The sequence below is a fragment of the Ambystoma mexicanum genome, chromosome 2q (assembly GCF_040938575.1).
Source record: "Ambystoma mexicanum isolate Mex_15411 chromosome 2q, UKY_AmexF1_1, whole genome shotgun sequence".
Taxonomy (NCBI): domain Eukaryota; kingdom Metazoa; phylum Chordata; class Amphibia; order Caudata; family Ambystomatidae; genus Ambystoma; species Ambystoma mexicanum.
This window is the reverse complement of record NC_090924.1, coordinates 1,212,417,887-1,212,435,050: the sequence shown is the minus strand read 5'-3', so window position 1 is coordinate 1,212,435,050 and position 17,164 is coordinate 1,212,417,887. Positions and strand designations below refer to the sequence as shown.

Here is a 17,164-nt window from a genome sequence, read left to right as displayed (position 1 = left end):
GTTGTATTTGCAACTAAATCAAATTGATATAATTAATAAAAGTTGAATTGAAGTACAGTGTGGAGTTTAGAAAGAAGCAGCATGAAAGGAATTGCACCATTTTTAAATTATTTCAAACATTTCCCTTAATCAGAGCTCACCTGCTAGCTCTGCCCCCTCGAACTCCACCAACCACCTCCTCCAAACGCCCGGCCCTTCTGGTATCACCTTTAAATTGTTTCCATCTCCACCATTGCCAGGCTGAAACAGCTTTGGGGTCACACGGACATTGTCTCAACCTGGCACACTTTGGAAATTAGCAGGGCATTCTCGTCGGAGCCCTGCCGTTTCTAAAAGTAACTCATATGACTACTAAAAATGACACCAGGATGAAATGGAGACATTAAGAATGATAGCTCCTTGTCTTTGTTTCGTCATCGGATAACTTTCAGTCATGTGAGCTACTTTTAGAACCGCCATGGTTTCCGAAAGCACAATATGCACTCCCGTCTGCTGCTGAGCTGCAACCCCTCCTCTCATGGTGCAAACAGCTGTGTGCATGGTGTATGGAGGAGGCAGCAGCTCGGCAGCAGAAAAAAAAAACATTTGTTTCCATCCACCTCCCCCTACCCTCCTTACAAGGATTAGTGCAGTGTGAGCCACCTCTCCCAATGACAAGACGGCTCTAACGTGCTAGCAGCAACATGGTATCATGCTATTTATAAAGCAAAAAAGCCCAAAGCACAATGGAAAACAACACAGCCAATGACAGTACTCCTTTTATGTGCTATAGAGATTTGCAGTGCTGTGATTGGTCAGAGCACTTCCTTGCTTCAGAAACGATTTATTTTTCTGTATCTCCAGCACGAAGGACTGAAGAGGCTCAGCGAGCTACTGGTCGCTCGTGATTGACCGTTTGGCGACCACTGGTCTACAGTATAGGTAAGCAACTCAAATGAGGTAAATCGAAGCAAAACTGGCAAAGGAACTGTTGGGTTGCCATTTTGTCTTGCTCCATTCCCTTATCTTAAAGCTGCGCTCACATAATGCTTGCACTTAGTAAAGTCGTTTTTTGAAAACGTGCATATGATCTCTGAGGCGATGGGAACAGAAACTCAACACCATTGCAGGGGTTAGCTGTTAGCAGATGATAAAGCAAGGAGTCTCCCGAAGCACAGTTAAGCCCAAGGCTGGATAGCCTACTTTTAGATAAAAATGCCACTAGTCAGGATAAGCGTATATTATGTCCTTCCAAAGAACAGTTCAGTCGAAGGGCGGACATCTTTCTGCTAGACTAAAAATGACACTGCCAGGATGACTCATATACTATGCCCTTCAGCTGATCTCTCTCTGTTGACAATGTTGTCATGTGAAGGGGCTGATGGCAAGGGACACCATATCTTATCTCAACATGTATATTCCTTCTGCAGCATTTTGGGTGTAAATATGCCTTTAAAAATAAATGCAGGGCACACTTACTCACTTGTTATCTGTGTGTGGAGGTTGGTATTGCAGAATGAGTGTGTAGTTGTTCCTCCAAAGAAATCCCCTTCAGCAAATGATTTGAGGTCAAGAGTCAAATCCCTAGTCTCACTCCTGAGCATCATACAAGATAGTATACTGCAGGTTACTCACAAGGCTTTTCAACTGTCAGAGCATACTAATTTAACAAGAACATCACATTCATCATGCCTTGGAGATTTTCTCCTAGCTGGGGTCTTTTTGTCTTGAGCTTGACTTAGTCTTGACTTCTGTCATATGTGAAGAGGCCCCCTGCCTGACTGCAAGTGTGTAGGAAATGGTGAACCCGGTTGCCAGTGCTGCCATATGTTCAGTGATGCACGGCCCAGGGAGGTGGTTGAGGGCTGTCACCCCCTCATACCCCCCCAAAAAAACCTTGGTCAGCATCTTGACACCGGCAGCTCTCCCTTTGAGATGATTAGTATTGATGATACCAGCCTTGTAATTTTTAAAGAATTCATGGTAATGAAATGTTGGTCATTCTAGTCATGTGAAGTGCAAATCACAACTGACTGGAGGGGCACTTACTGTCATTCAAACTCAGATACTACTTAGTTGGAAAGATGCTGCCAGAGCATAGCTGACTTCACCTGACATCTGCAGGGCTTCTGTGCAACTCTGGGAGACCTGGTGGACCAACTTTTTGAAGCCTTGGTCCTGAGCATTCGAGAAACCCAAAGTCCACGAATAGAAAAACCTGCACTGAAATGTGGTTTGAAACCCACAATCCCGCACCAGTGAAGTGAGTCGCCCAGATGGGCAAAGCCCTCTCAGTGAGCCCGGCCCAGGAGAAACGGATAGTGGCATATGATGGCATCAAAAGAGCAGGTGTATGGGAGTTTTCTGAAGGAGAGAGTTTGATGCAGATGGTGACTGGAGTACAGATACATGAGCAAATGGTCAAAGTAGAAGGTGTTGAAAGTAGAAGTTGAGAGGAGATGACATCTGAGAAAGAGTTTGTGAATGGAGGAGCAGAAATGTTGTCGGGGGCGGTAGGAAGAGCAGAGAGAAGAATACACCCTATTAGGTGTGAGAGAAAGGTGGGAGGAGATAAGAGTATGTGGCAGAGCATAGAAGGAGCAAACAAAGAGTCTTACAGCAATGAAAGTGAGTGAGCTAGGGTAGGGGCTGTGGAGCAGAACTCTTGCCAGGGGGTTGACCAAGAGCCTGAAAACCCTCTGAGCCTGCCTCACACTGAGGAGAAGCTGTGGGCCATCAGGATGGGCTGGCACTGGAAGCAGAGACCAGGGAACACAGTTATTGAGCTTGACTGTTGAGAAGAAAAACGGGACAAAATATCATGGACTGTGAGTGACAGTGGGCAGAGATTTAGAGAGAATTTTTGAGCAACATTATCATTTTTTTTTTTTAGTTGACAAACCTGAATCCATGATGGACATTCTGGTGCATCATTTAAGTGTTAATTGACCAATTATGGGTTACAACACAAACATCCTTTTGCTTAACTTTAAGATATCCTTGGAGTATTTATGGATACCTGTCAAACTTGTGTCACATGCCTTGGTCTTCGTTTTGGTCCTGGATTCAACAGCTACTCTGGCAAGCCCTTTATGGGTCTCCTTTTTACTAAGGGGTTTGTTTGTATGTTCTGTGGGCAGGTCTTTCCTCCCCACAGTATATTTTTGCAAAGGATTTACCCGCAATCCACCTAAGTACTCAAAACACAGCAATGCTTCTTTGTTTAGCTTTGCGGCCACACTACTATTACCAGGTTATGGGCTAGACCCCCCAGCTTGCTACACTAACTGCTAAAGGGTTCTATGGTGTGATCCTACCAAGCTCTGGGCCCAGGTTATTGGCAGGCTTCTCAGTCTAGCCCATGCCTTTAACCTGGCTGCTCCTAAGCTTTACTCCACTTGTTTATGCAATTCCCTTTCTTATTTTAATTGATACTGCTGGCTTGGTCAACACATTTTCTTTCCCTGGTTCTCCTCCTTGTCTTCCTCTCACTAGTTAGCCTTGTTGGCTTGTCCCACACAGGGTCTGCTCCTCTTACTCTTCTCACTATAGCACTGGACTTGCTCAGGAACACTAACCCTATCCCACCAAGCAAGGAGGTGTGTGGCTCTCTTTATGCCGGTATTTAGAGTCTGATTGGAATAAAGAGGGGTCTGATTTGCAGGTCCATTTCCTCATTACCTTCATGTATCCTGATTGGAACTAGCTGAATGCTTCCACCTCCTCCCAGTTTTTTATGCATTACTTCAGAACGAAGATGGGCCATTGTCCTGGTCCCGCTGCAACTTACATAAATGCTCCCCCTGCCATGTTGGAATCAGATGCTGATTCCAACATGGCAGGGGCGTCCCAGTGATCCAGAGCGCTGTCTTCCTAGTTAGTGACTCATTTTTGTTGCTGTGTGGAACACAGGTGTTCACTGCTTGTGATTTTGTTTTGTTTTTGTACTTTTTCTTTTTGAGGTTCAGTCTCCATGCTGGTGCTTGTGCAGCAGATGTGCTGATCTTCCACTGCATGCATGGACTCACCACTGTGTATCTCGGAATGTGAATAACCACATACTAATGCTGTATATATTAAACCCTCTTTTTGGGAGGTGTGGTTTCTCTTTTTTTTCTTCCTGGAAACATAGGGCAGGGCTCTTAGTTTAAGGGAGCACCCGTGTTCTTCTAATTCAGGAAGTATGTTTCACATTTGTTTCTGTTGCTATGAACTGAATCAACCAACTTATACCACAACTAGGGGTCACATCAGGGAGGGTGTAGTCCCTCCTGACCCAAGAATGCCCCAACATCCCTCTATTGCTAACAAACAATTGACTTTGTCATGCTACTCATACCTGAACAACTGGTTAATAAATGCATATCTGTTCCAGAAGATAAAGAAAGCCTTTCAGACTACATGGCAGGGTCATCACTTTCTGGGATTACTACAGGTGAACCTGGAGTAAATGCCACCTGTTCTGTCACAAAGGACTCAATACATATGACTTTTATAAGGGGGGGGGGGAATTGAGCTTTCTTCACTGAAACAGAATATCAACTGCTAATACGCTCCTCTCTGAAACATAGCATCATAGGGCCATTCAACTGGTTTATGCCTCATTGCAATCCGTCTGGTACCCAAGCCTAGCTGCTGACAGTAAATCATGCACCATATCACTGTACATCACTGTCTCTAGTTTATCGCATTAGAAGGAAATCTACTAGTCAGTAGTTGTCCCTGCAGAAGCAGTCTTATTTGCTTATGGATGCGTTTAGTAATTCGTTATTTATAACACGCTGCATTGTAAGGTTGTGAAACCCTTTCAGAGTGTTGTAATCTGTGTGTTACAAGAATGCATTTTTTTTAAATTGCAGATCACACAAAGCCCTGTCATTCTGTTGTTCAATGCCAGACTACTATGGATCATCACAAACCAAGAGCTGGGCAATAATTTACTCAAAGGCACCGCTCGCAGCACTATGACGTAAAACCAATATTTTAGAGAGCTACAAATGCAACACAACTGTAATTAACACATGTACGTGCACACACATCCATCTACAAACACACACATACTTCTCATCCAAAAACCCTCAATGAATAAATGCACTCAAACTCAACATGTAACCACCCATACACACGCCCCACCCACCCAGTGGTGTAACACAAAATGTGGGTGCCCCCCTGTGAGCCATGTTGAGGGACCCCCCCAACTCGGCAACAAATCACGGGCTGCGCCACACTCTAGGCCGGCCTAGATTATCACGCTTGCACTATACACACGTGCTGCTAAAAGGGTATGCTGCACACTGCACTAGGAGAAAGATATAAATATGTGTTTTAAAGGAATATACAACACACTTTCTGAGAAAAATTGGCTAAAAAGCTAGAGTCTACAGGAACATTAATGCTTTGCTATAAAAAATGCTGTGCCATATTGAAACATGTCCAACTGGCTGCACAATGTAGACCAGTGTATACACGTAATAACATTACAGTAAAGCATGCCAGGCCACATTTAAACATACCTAGACTGGTTGCACCAAAACGCCACTTGAATCAATAACACTCATTAAGAAGAGAGCACACATTCAAGCCTGCATCTCTGTGGCTTCTAATAACACGGCCGAACTCTTTAAAATCTGCATGGAACTGGTCAATCCTGTTGCGGTTTCTACCTCTCCTGTTCACTCCCAGGCCCTCTGTACAGCTCTGGCCTCTCACTTCTCTGCTAAAACTCAGGACATCCTGTCCTCTATCTCATCTTCCTCTCTCGGCCCCCCTTTGGTCATCTCTACCTCTCCTCCTCCTTTCTCTTCTTACTCTCTGACAACACCTGACGAGGTTTCTAGACAAGTCTGATCTATGAAAGTGTCATTCAAACAGGTGCTCCCCTGCTCCTCCAGAACCATCACGGACCATATTGACACCCTCGCTCCAACCTTGGCCGATTCCTGTAACACTCTGTCACCACTGGAATTTTCCTCTCTCCACTTTAGCACTTTGTTGTGCACCCACTCCTCAAGAAGCCGTCTGCCGATCCTACCTGGCCGGCAAACTATCACCCAATTTCCATCTGCCCTTTCCTGGGCAAACTCGTGGAAAATCTGGCCATATCCCAGCTTACTCTCCACACTGAATCTGTTGGTTGTCTCCATGACCATTAGTCTGGCTTCAGAGCTGCCAGAGGCACAGAAGCTTTTCTTTTGAACACCCGTGAAGGTCTGCTTTGTAACCTTTATTCCAGCATTCCTTCTGTCCTCATCCTCCTTGATCTTTCCTCTGCTTTCAACATGGTCAACCACTGACCCTGCCAGGTCCAACTTGCTCCCTTTCTCTCTGCCACCTCTCTATCTGTGGTGTTCCCCAGAGCTCTATCGTCTCACCCTGGTTTTTCAACCTCTACTTGGCCCCTCTGGCCACCTGATCTCTACCTTCTCCTCTAACTTTTAGTGTTATGCAGATGACACTCAGCTTTCCTTCAGGCTTCTCTCCTCTCTCGCTCATTCCTGACTGTCCATCTGCGATTCAGGATTCGTGCGCCTCCAACAATCTCTGCCTTAATGCCAGTAAGATGGAGATCCTTCTCATTGGGACCCCTTCCCCTGCTTTCCCTCTCTCACTCTGGCCGCCGGCCTTGGGCCCTCTTCCTTCGCCTTCCTGCGAGGCAAAAAACCTTGGTGTCATCTTCGACTCCACTCTCTCTATCTCGCCAAGAAGTCCCACTACCAGCTACTCTTCCTCAAAGTGACTCTTCCCTTTCTCACTTTCCCCAAGAAGCTCACTGTCTCCAGAGCCCTGGTTCTCTCTATGCTGGACTACTGCAACAGCCTCTTTCTCAATCTGCCTTCCTCTACTCTCCACCCTCTGCAACTAATCCAGAACAGGACTGCAAGATTTATCCTTGGCCTCAAGCCCAGGGATCGTATCTCTCCAGCCCTGAAACCTCTCTACTGCCTCCCCGTGGCTGCAGACCCTTTGCATAGTCCACAAGGCTTTCTGGGGCTGGGGCCTGCACTAGGAGACCGCTCATTCTCACAGCAGTCCATAAGTGGGTGCTTTCAGGTGCAAAGGAGAGAGTTAACTGGATGTAACATTGATGCTGCACTAGAATAATCTCATTAAAACGCATAAAGAAGTCAGATGCCCCCACACAAATAGGTTTGCCGCTCCCCCACCACCTGTGAAGTTAGCGCCTCTCCAACATTTGAAGGGTTAGCCCCTCCGAAATGTAATGTACGTTTTGTTGCGCCTTTGAACACAAGCGCACCCACCATTCACCATATACACACACCCAGCCATCCATACATTTAAGTGTGCACCCTTTCACAGGCACACCTAGGCAGCCACCCGTACACTTAAGGGTGCACCCTTTCACCATAAAGGCACACACACACCTAGGCACACACCCATACATTTAAGTGTGCATCCTTTCACCATACACTCACACAGGCAGACACCTATACATTTAAGTATAAACCCTTTCCCCATACACACACACACACAGCCACCCATACATTTGTTTGCACCCTTTCAGCATACACTCACACAGGCAGCCACCTATTCATTTAAGTGTGCACCCTTTCACCATACACTCACACACTTCACTCTGACTTCATAAAGAAATGATTTCCGTTAAGGACTGAACCATAACGGAAACCATTTCTTTATGAAGGCAGATTAATTTAAAAAATAAACTATTTCTTGTTTAAGTCATAGGGCTGCCCCCAACCCATGACATCGAGGCCTCCAGCCTAGGGTCTTCCATGTCATGGGGTGGGGGGAGCCCTTGGACTTCAAAAAGAAAGTTTCTTTTTGTAGCCACTCTGCCTTCATAAAGAAATTCTTTCTTTTACAGAGATGATTTCTTTATGAATGCAGAGTGAATTCAAAAAGAAACATAAAAAAAAATTGCTATTTCTTTTTGCCATTTTTTTTCTTTCTCCAAGTGGGGCCCCATCCCAGGACACGGGCTGGCGGGGCCCCCCGCACCGCAGCGGCCTCCATTACACCCGTGCACCCACCAGATATCCACTTGTAATCTAGCCATCTGGACGCGGACTGCTTGTGGCAATTGTAGTCTGTGTTTACTCCTACGTCTCTTCCCCTTTCCTCCATACTGTATGGACGTTCTGTATAGGGACACGACTGGTACCATTTTGCCTCGCAAAAAATGCTTTACCCTTTACATTTTGTAGCACACAGGCGTAACCACATCCCGCGAGCCCTGCCATCACCACCTCACTTGAGTCCTCTTTTCCGTTCGGATATGATCAGGCCTTTCTCACATAGCGTGTGAATTTTATTTGCTGAGTAACCTTCCTCCTACCCCCTCCCAGCTCCTGCGTTTTTTCTTCGTTTTCACTGGCCTCTGGTGCTTTGCTACCCGGCTTATGTTGGCCTGAGCAGGTTTTCCAGGTGTTCCTCCAGATAGAGGTCCTTTTTGGCTTCACACCCCCATTCACCCTGTTGGGGGCTGAACACCGGTGGGACTCTTGCGGCGCAGCCTGTGACGCCTTGACTCCATGTTCTCTGAAGAACTATCTGGCGCATTGGAGGGAATTCTTCTCACAGTCCCCACCGGAGCACGTCAAGGCCTACACTGGACTGGACTGGAAATCCAAGAAGCAGGTAAGTCATATCCTCTCCACGCCACCTCAGTGTAGAGACTCCTTCCCAGCAAGTTCTTTGGCTGAGAGGTGTCCTTGAGACTCTTGTACCAGCAACATGCCTGATGCCTCTAGGGCTACCGGTACTCATACTGAGGGGTCACATGACTCAACCAGGCAGGGGACTAAGGTTCCTTGTACTGGACGCCAGTCCAAGGGACTACAAAGCTTTATTACCTGGCCTATGACTGAAGGCTTTAAGCCTCCCGGACACACGTCTGAGGTTGTCTAAAGTACTGGGAAGCATCCGAAGGGCAACAGAGAGCCTTATGGTCCGGGCTATGCACTGAACACATACACTTCGAGCATCCCACTTCGACCTTGCATGGTTATGTCTTCCATACAGATTGATACACCAGGGCGTATCCCAGGGGAAGAGTCACTTTGCTAAGTGGGTTCCTCTCCTTCAGAGTGAGCCTTGCTGCCATTCAATCGCCCACTGTCCTATAGTGATTCAAGACTAGAGAGATCCCATCACATTGATGCACAGCATATCCTCTGCAAGTGCATAGGTATGAATCGTCTGGCAACCACTCTAGGCTGGCATCAGACAGACCTTCCACCATTTATACTCCATTCGTGCCCTTCACTTACAAGGCTGCCACTTATGCACCAATGCCTTCCGCCACTTATATGCCATCGGAGCCGGATTGCGGTGCCGGATTGAGCTACGTCACAGAGACAGCGATCATCTCAAGCAGCATCTGAGGAAAGTTTTTTGGACCATTTTATGTTGAAGTCCCAACAGATCAAAATAATGTTGAAGAGTTTAATCGGGGAGGTGGTGCCACAGGTACCTCCACCATTTCCGCAACAAGAAATTGGCTGCTATGCCACCTCCTCCTCCTCCAGTTCTAGTTGTGACTGCACAACTCAGTTAACTTCCATTGTACCTGCTTAACCACTGGGCACATGGCACACTGTGGCTGCAGATCCTGTGTCTCAGAGAGTGAAGTCCCCCACAGGGACACAGATGACGAGGACGAAGAAGATGCTTCATATTCAGCTAAAGCATTTCATGACCATTTGTCAGATCTAGCAGAGTTTTTAGGGATTACCTGTGCTTCATCAAGAGCAAAAGGAAGCAGGGGTCCTGTCTGAGATGTTAAAATTCAGGTAAACCAACTGCTCAGGGAGCCCCTTACAAAAGGACATCTTGGTGCTGGCAAAAAATGTGTGGCTACAACCCCACTCTACCTTAGCTATGAACAAACGCCTCAAGGCTAGATTCAGGCATATAGAGGGCGATGCTGTCTTACTGGCCTCTCACCCTCAACGATATTCTTCTGTGGCAGCTGCTGTGCTGCTTTGTTCAAAATCATCTGCAGGGTACATCATTGTCGGACATGAGGTTGGCATGGTTCAAGACAGTTATTTATCAACACAAAATAAAAGACTCACCCTCCCCAACATTTTTGGGATTCCCCTACCTTAGAAACAATTACCTCTGGTGCATTTTGTCAGAATGTCCGTATAACTAATAACAAAATAGCGCCCCCTAGGAGGATGACTCCCTCGTTCCAGCAATAAGAGTCTCTTCGTGGAGATCATAATAGTTCAAGTGCAGAAAGGCGACCAGTTCAACCAAGTTCAACCAACACTTCATCAGCAGTTGCAACTCTTCCCACAACTCCTCCCAGGTATAGAGATTCCTTTCTTGTCCCCCTCTGATAAGAGCCAACCACTTTATAGATGTCACTGGGACGAGGGACATCCAGTAGCTTTGGTGGGACTACTGGGTTGAGGGAGATTACGCCTCATGCACAGCTCGCAACCTTTTCCTCCAGTATCTTTGGTGGCATTACTAGGATGAGGGAAATTACTCCTGATGCACAACTCAGAATCCTTTCCTCCAGTAGTTTTGGTGAGTCTATTGGGATGAGGGAGATTACTCCTAAGTCATTCCTCAATGACGAACTCCTTCTTATGAGTACTGTGTCCAAGGCGATTACTCCTGATGCTGTCCTCAACAATGCACTCCTTGTGAGTACAGAGAGGAGGGAGATCACTCCTGGTGTAACCTTCTTCACCCAACCCCATACCTGGGATCATGGTGGCCCTGTTACCTTCTCCTGGATGCAGCCTTGTCTAAGGTTCTTCCTGCGGTTTTGGTAGTGGTTGCTGCTTCTCTTTGCTCTTCACCACTCTGTCCTGCATTCGAATGGGGCCTGAGATCTTTCAGTCTCAGCGTTGTTGTTAGACCACCAGGTCCACCTCGCTGAGGTCATGGCACTACCACGTTCCCTCCAGCTGCCTCTCTTGTCAGCTTTTCCACCTTCTTGGGTCTACTCTGCTAATTGCTTATTGCGAACCTGATGCTGTGACTTCTCCTCCTCCAAGGTTCGAACTTCCCAGGGTTTCCAGCTTACTTTCTGGACTCTCAATGATTAAAGTCCTTTGTAAGTGTTTATACTTAAGAGCTGGCTCCTCCTCATTAGACTGTCATAGTCTGTCTTTTGTTTCCATGGAGTGATCTTTATGACTCCTCAGTGCTTCCTCATCTCAGTAGTTTGATGAGGTTTTGAAGAGTGACCCTGTATGCTCACAGCCTGGATTTCATTACACTTGACTGGTGTACAGGTAAGAACATCACAGTACATGATATTCACACTTTCTGACAAACTAGAAGGGCTGACCATGGATCCTGGTGGTTTGAGGAAAAGCAGGTTAAGGAGTTTCTGTATGGAATGGGAGTCCTTATCCCCATAACGGGAGTCTCCCTGTGAGGTCCTCCCGCATGTTACCACCCCACGGGGAATATTGGTTATCTGCCTTACCTCCCTAGCCTCTCGCGCCCTGAAACACTTGTATATGGATGCAATATAAATAAACTATCATATCATAAGAAGGGCTCCTCTATATAGAGAAGTGAATTAATCTCATGATTCCGCACAGAATGCTGGTTTGCACCTTCAGCAGGCAAATGCTGATGCTTTGTTAGCGGCAGCAAATCAAAAATATTGGACGGAAAGAGCTGACTTTTTGCCAGAGCTACCTGTAGAGATGCAAGCAGCCTTTAAAGCAGGCCTTGTATAAGCCAAGATTATTGTCCAAGATATTCTAGAGGCACCTGTCTCACACATCGATATAAACAGCAGAGCCATATGTGTCACTACAGACATGGGGCCTCATTACGACCCAGGTGGTAAGGGGTTAACGGTGCCGTAAAAGGTGTCGGTGCCATTAAACCCTTACCGCCTAATTACGAGGTCCCTTTGCGGGTCCCGACCTTAACGGCCGTTAAGGAAGGAACCCGCAAAGGTACTTTTGAGATAATTACGGTACTGCAGTTTGCGGTACCGTAATTACCGCCTTCCCCATTCCCATTGATCCCTATGGGGTAAGAAATGGGAATGGGGAAGGGCCAATGGTGAATGGGGAATTACCGCCCCACCAACCTTGGAATGGGGGGGTAATTCCGTCATTCACCATGGCGGAGTTGGTAAAATACTGGCGTCAACCATGGCGCTAAAAGCGCCATGGTTAATGCCAGGGTCGTAATGAGGCCCATGAGGTCGTCTATATGAATGCACGCCACTAAATTCACAGCGGACGTGCAAGAGAGGATTTTATATCTCCTCTTTTGAGGACACAGACCTGTTTTACCCTTCAATGTATGAGGATCTTATGAAATAGAAAACAAGTACACAAACTGCTAAGTCTTTGGCGATTTTAACAAAACAGCTCCACCAAGCAGTTTACAAGCTCCAAGCAAAAATTTGACCAAAGGCCCCACTCTTTCAGTGGCTTCAGGGGGTTTCAGGATCGAAGAGCAAGGCAGCCTGACTGTTCGCCCAGTCTGCATCGAGGAAAGCAGCGGCGTACCATGACCAAAGGGTTCTTTTCGTCCACCTCCCATGCCTCAGACCCTAAAAACAATGAGGCCAGTGTCCGGTTTCATGACACTTCTTTCGGGGGCAGACTTGTCTGGTATGTGTTGTCTTGGTCTCACCTGTGGAATTTCGACTCCTCCCGCCCCCTTCGAGCCCTTCATCCAGTGTCACCTGCCCTCCTTCAACTCGGGTCACCATCTCTCCTCACAGTGATACAGAACTTGGTTTTGACCAGGCAGTGGAAAAGGTCCTGCAGAAGGAGCAAGGTATGTACTACTACTTGAGAATATTTGCTATGAACAAGAATCGGGCTGGCCTGAGCGTAGTCCTAGATCGGTCATGCCTAAACCATTTCCTACCTGTAGAAAAGTCCCATAGCCGAGGCGCTGTGCTCAGAGATTGGTTGTGCTCCCTGGACCTGAAGGACGCCTATATGCCACACAGGCAAATGTTACGTTTTACAGTAATTGCTGTCACTTCCATTTCAAAGTTCTCCCATTTGGTTTGAACGGGACTCCTCGGATGTTCACAAAGATAATGAATGCCATAGCTGCCATTCTCAGGATGGAGGCACACCGCATAGACCCTTACATTGACGACTGGCTTATCAGGGCCAGGTCTCCACACGATGCAGCAGATGGGCTCAGCAGGCTGGGTTCAACTTCCCATGAATGGGAACTAAACCAATTAGTGCTCAGAAGGATATTCAGATGCTGGGGACACCCACAGTTAGAGCTGTTTGGCACACAGGAGAAGACGAAATGTCCCAGTTATGCTTTATGGTCGGGATCCCTGGGAGACTCCTTTCACATCCTGTTGCAGGGGAAGTGGTGTTATGCGTTTCCAACCAATGGTCCAGAAAGTCTTCTGCAATCTCAGGGACTCAGAAAATTGTACAATGATACTGTTAGTCCCACATTGGCCAACCAGAGAATGGTACTTGTATAGTATTCAGCTGGCACGCAAAGAGCCTATTCCTTTACAGATGGATCATCTTCCCCTATTATCACAGTGAGCATGAATGGTGATTCATCCAGCTCCGGTCAAACAAGCCCTCAGGGCATGGTTCCTGAAGAGCTGACCTTATGCGATCTGCGTCTCTCGCAGCAAAATGTCCAGATAATTCAGCAGGCCCTGAAGGGGTCAACTAGAGCCTAGTACAAGAGAACATGGTCTAGATTTTGCTTCTGGGCTAAGCACAACAACATGAACCCACCACAGTGCTCTTTAGGTGATGTATTATTATTATCTTCTCACGTGTAGGACCTATCTGGCGGCCATAGTAGCATACAGAAACTCTGAGCATTTAGTGCTCTCATCATCTAATCCAATTTTAAGAGACATTTGCAGGGGCTTACAAGAATGTATCTCCCTGTAGCCCATCCACATCCAGTATGGGTCTTGAACATAGTTCTTGCTGCACTGGCCCATAAACCATTTGAGCCAATGGCATCCATTGACATAGTTTGTCACCTGGAAAACCACAATTCTAGTTGCCTTGACGTCTGCACGCTAAGTCAGTGAAAATTCATGCGCTGGTAGCAAATGAACCATACACTGTCTTTCATAAAGACAAGCTGATGCTTAGTACACATCTGAGTTTTCTTCCTAAAGTGGTGTCAGCATTCCATCTAAACAGGCACTTTTTAACATGTACATTCGCTCCTTGTGCGATCTTCTAGAGAATGGGCACTCAGTTCGCTAATTATGCTGATGACACTGAGTGGGGATTATGACAAGGATGCTGAGAAAATGTCCTACATCTATGAGTTAATCCAAGCCTGGATGACAACAAATTTGCTTTGCCTCAATGGTGCAAAGACTGAGTTCTGATTATTGGCTCAGCCCAGGCAAAAGCTAACCTGCCAAACTGGCAGCTCAGTACATAAGGTTCTCCATTGATCATCATCACATCAATGTATCCAATAAGGTAAAAACACTGGGAGTCATTTTTAAACCTCTGTTGGGGGCAGATGCCTAGGTGAATAATCTGGTGAACAAATCGCAATATCACCTGAGATTGTTGCGTCTAGTCAAGCCATATATCTTTACCAAAAATTGTGTTACCTTGGTAAGAGCAATTATAATGCTGAGGCTTGATTATTGCAGTGCTCTATTGAGCAGTGCAGGTAAAAATTGCATTAAAAAACTACAGATCTTAGAGAATGACGCAGTTCACATTGTAAAGAATGTATCCAGGAAGGAACACTTCTCTATGCATAGGAGAGATTTGCATTGGCTACCGGTTAAGGCCAGAAATGTGTTTCAAGGTCAATACCCTGACACATAACTGCCTATATTGGCAGGTGACGTCATATCTCTGTGAGAGTTTTGTACAGCATCGACCATTGTGAGCCACTTTGTCAAGCAATACCATGGTCCTCACTTGCTCTAGAAGTAAGTTTTCCAGAGGAAAAGGCTGTTCTTTACCAGTCCAAGCAGCTCTGGCCTGGAACAAGCGGTCTGTGGACCTGCAAGGGGAAAAGAACTTGTTAATTTTTTCATAAGCACCTGAAAACTGCAAGGTTTAATTGAAACTTCACCTAGGGTTCTTCTTCAGTAGGTTGTTCCTGTTCATCTCTTTTTGTGCATCCTGATGCCTGCAGGCTCCGGCGCAGAAAAAGTTAATAAAATAAATAAATAAGATACTTCGCCCAATGTTTTCCAAATCCTACCTCGGACGTGGAGAAAGTGTTACATTGCTTAGGCATATAGAGAGCATTAAAGTTCTACTTGGATAGGACCAAGCACTGCAGTACGTCAGACGCCCTTTTCCTTACTTTTGGGGGCTCGTCTCCAGGGTCACAACCATCCAAGGCATCCATAGCCAGATGGGTGGTAGCGGTTATTTTGGAAGCGCACAGGCTTCAGGGTAAACAACCGCCTACAGGAATTCACATGCATGCAGTCAGGGCTAAAGTCACATCGGACATAGAAACACTTGTGTACAGGCACATTATAAATGCCACATATCAAATCATGTACCATGAGATGTGATAAGTAGAGCTGCCACTGGAATCGCCCACACAGTATGGAGGAAAGGGGATGGGATGCAGGAGTAATAGTTACTCAACATAGTAACATTAGTACTCATAGTCTATAGTCTCATTTCCTCCATACGGCCTACCACCACCCCCTAAAAACAACTATTAAAGAAGTCATTCTTGGGACTGATGTGACAAAGGGGACTGAGGTGAGGTGTTGGTGGATGGGGCTCACAGGGTGTGGTTACGCCAGCTACAAAATTTAAAGGGGAATCATTTTTGTTGAGGCAAAATGGTACCGGTCTTGTCCCTTTAAAGCGATCCCAATACAGTATGGCGGAAAAGGGACCATGGACTAGGAGTACTACTGTCACTAGGGTGAGTAACTTTTTATTTATTAAAATGAATAATGCCTATCTTTCCCTATCACTATTGCCATTCCCTGCCTACTTTTAATGACTAAGGTGAATGTCAATCAGTTGTGATTGTATAAACAATATAAGTCTGCTGTCGAAACTGACCCTAACACTATGCAAAATTAACCTAAAAATTACAGAATCACTCCCTTCTCCCGAGGTACTCCCAGTACCAGATTTTCTATTTGTGAATCCCAAAAAATAGTCTCTTGAAAAGGATTCTGAGGTCAATCTTATTGCTCTTGGGTTCCCTTTTTTCCAACTAAACTCCTTTTCTGATTTGATACTGGGACGAGAACTAGTTGTTATGATGATCCTTTGAGGTCTCCCCTGGCCTCCCATTCTCCCCGTTAACCTACTAATGATAGGACAACCTTCCTGGGAGCCTTCGTCATTGTAGTTTCTTCTTCGTTATCCAGAATGCCCGCGTCTCTCCTGCTTCTGCCTTTCAATTCTCATTTTTTAATTTCTGCACCGTGCTGCGGTCATTCTGTGCCCGACCGTACTGACTGGTTCTGCCAGTTGTCAGTTGTATCAGCAATGTTACCTGGACAGCTGGTCCACCGAGAATGCCTATTCCTGGTCTCGCCACCACCTTTGGATGGGCTCTGGCAAGACAGTCTGGCTACCGCCCTAAACACAGTACTGAAACAGCCACCCTGCTTGACCTCAAAATACAGCTAGACAACATTCGCTTTAGTCAAGAGTATCTAATAAAAAAGTGCAACTGGTTTAGTATATAGTATTCATATCTTGATGTAGACTAACAATATCACTGGTTTATATCTATCATGGTCCGTCATTCATCATTCACCTGGTGTGGATCCAGTTTACAGTTAAGAATTGAGGATAGACACGTGGACTCTACCCTCTGGATCCACACCAGGTGAATGATGGACCATGAATACTATATACTAAACAAGTTGTACTCTTTATTTTTATTAGATACTCTTGACTACTGCGAAGGTTGATGACCATTAAAAATTGTTTATTAGAGCTCTTGCGGAAGGGACAGTGGTCCCGAAACACGTAGAGCATAGATTTGTTGGAATCCACAGAACTTTTGAAATTATGTTATGATAAATATATACATTTCAATGGCACAATTTCTTCTAACAATGCTTTTTTTTATAAAAGGAATTGTGTGACTGAATTATTTACCAAACATAAACATTGAGAAATACATTCACATTAGGAGTGCAGGGGACGCGAGTGTTATAGTTTGTGGACACTATGCAACTATGCCAACACCTCAGCTCAGATTTCCACTTCTATTTCCACTTCTCAGTCATCACGCT

The 17,164-nt window shown here is 45.9% G+C and overlaps 1 long non-coding RNA gene across 1 annotated transcript in view; it reads left to right on the top strand.

Annotated features, from left to right (window-relative positions):
• The first annotated feature begins 814 nt into the window (after nt 1-814).
• The window catches only part of LOC138570043 (uncharacterized), a 197,560-nt gene continuing 181,210 nt past the window's right edge, over nt 815-17,164 (top strand). The window contains exon 1 of the long non-coding RNA XR_011303386.1: nt 815-921. This is a non-coding gene — a long non-coding RNA (uncharacterized lncRNA). The remainder of the gene's footprint in view (nt 922-17,164) is intronic.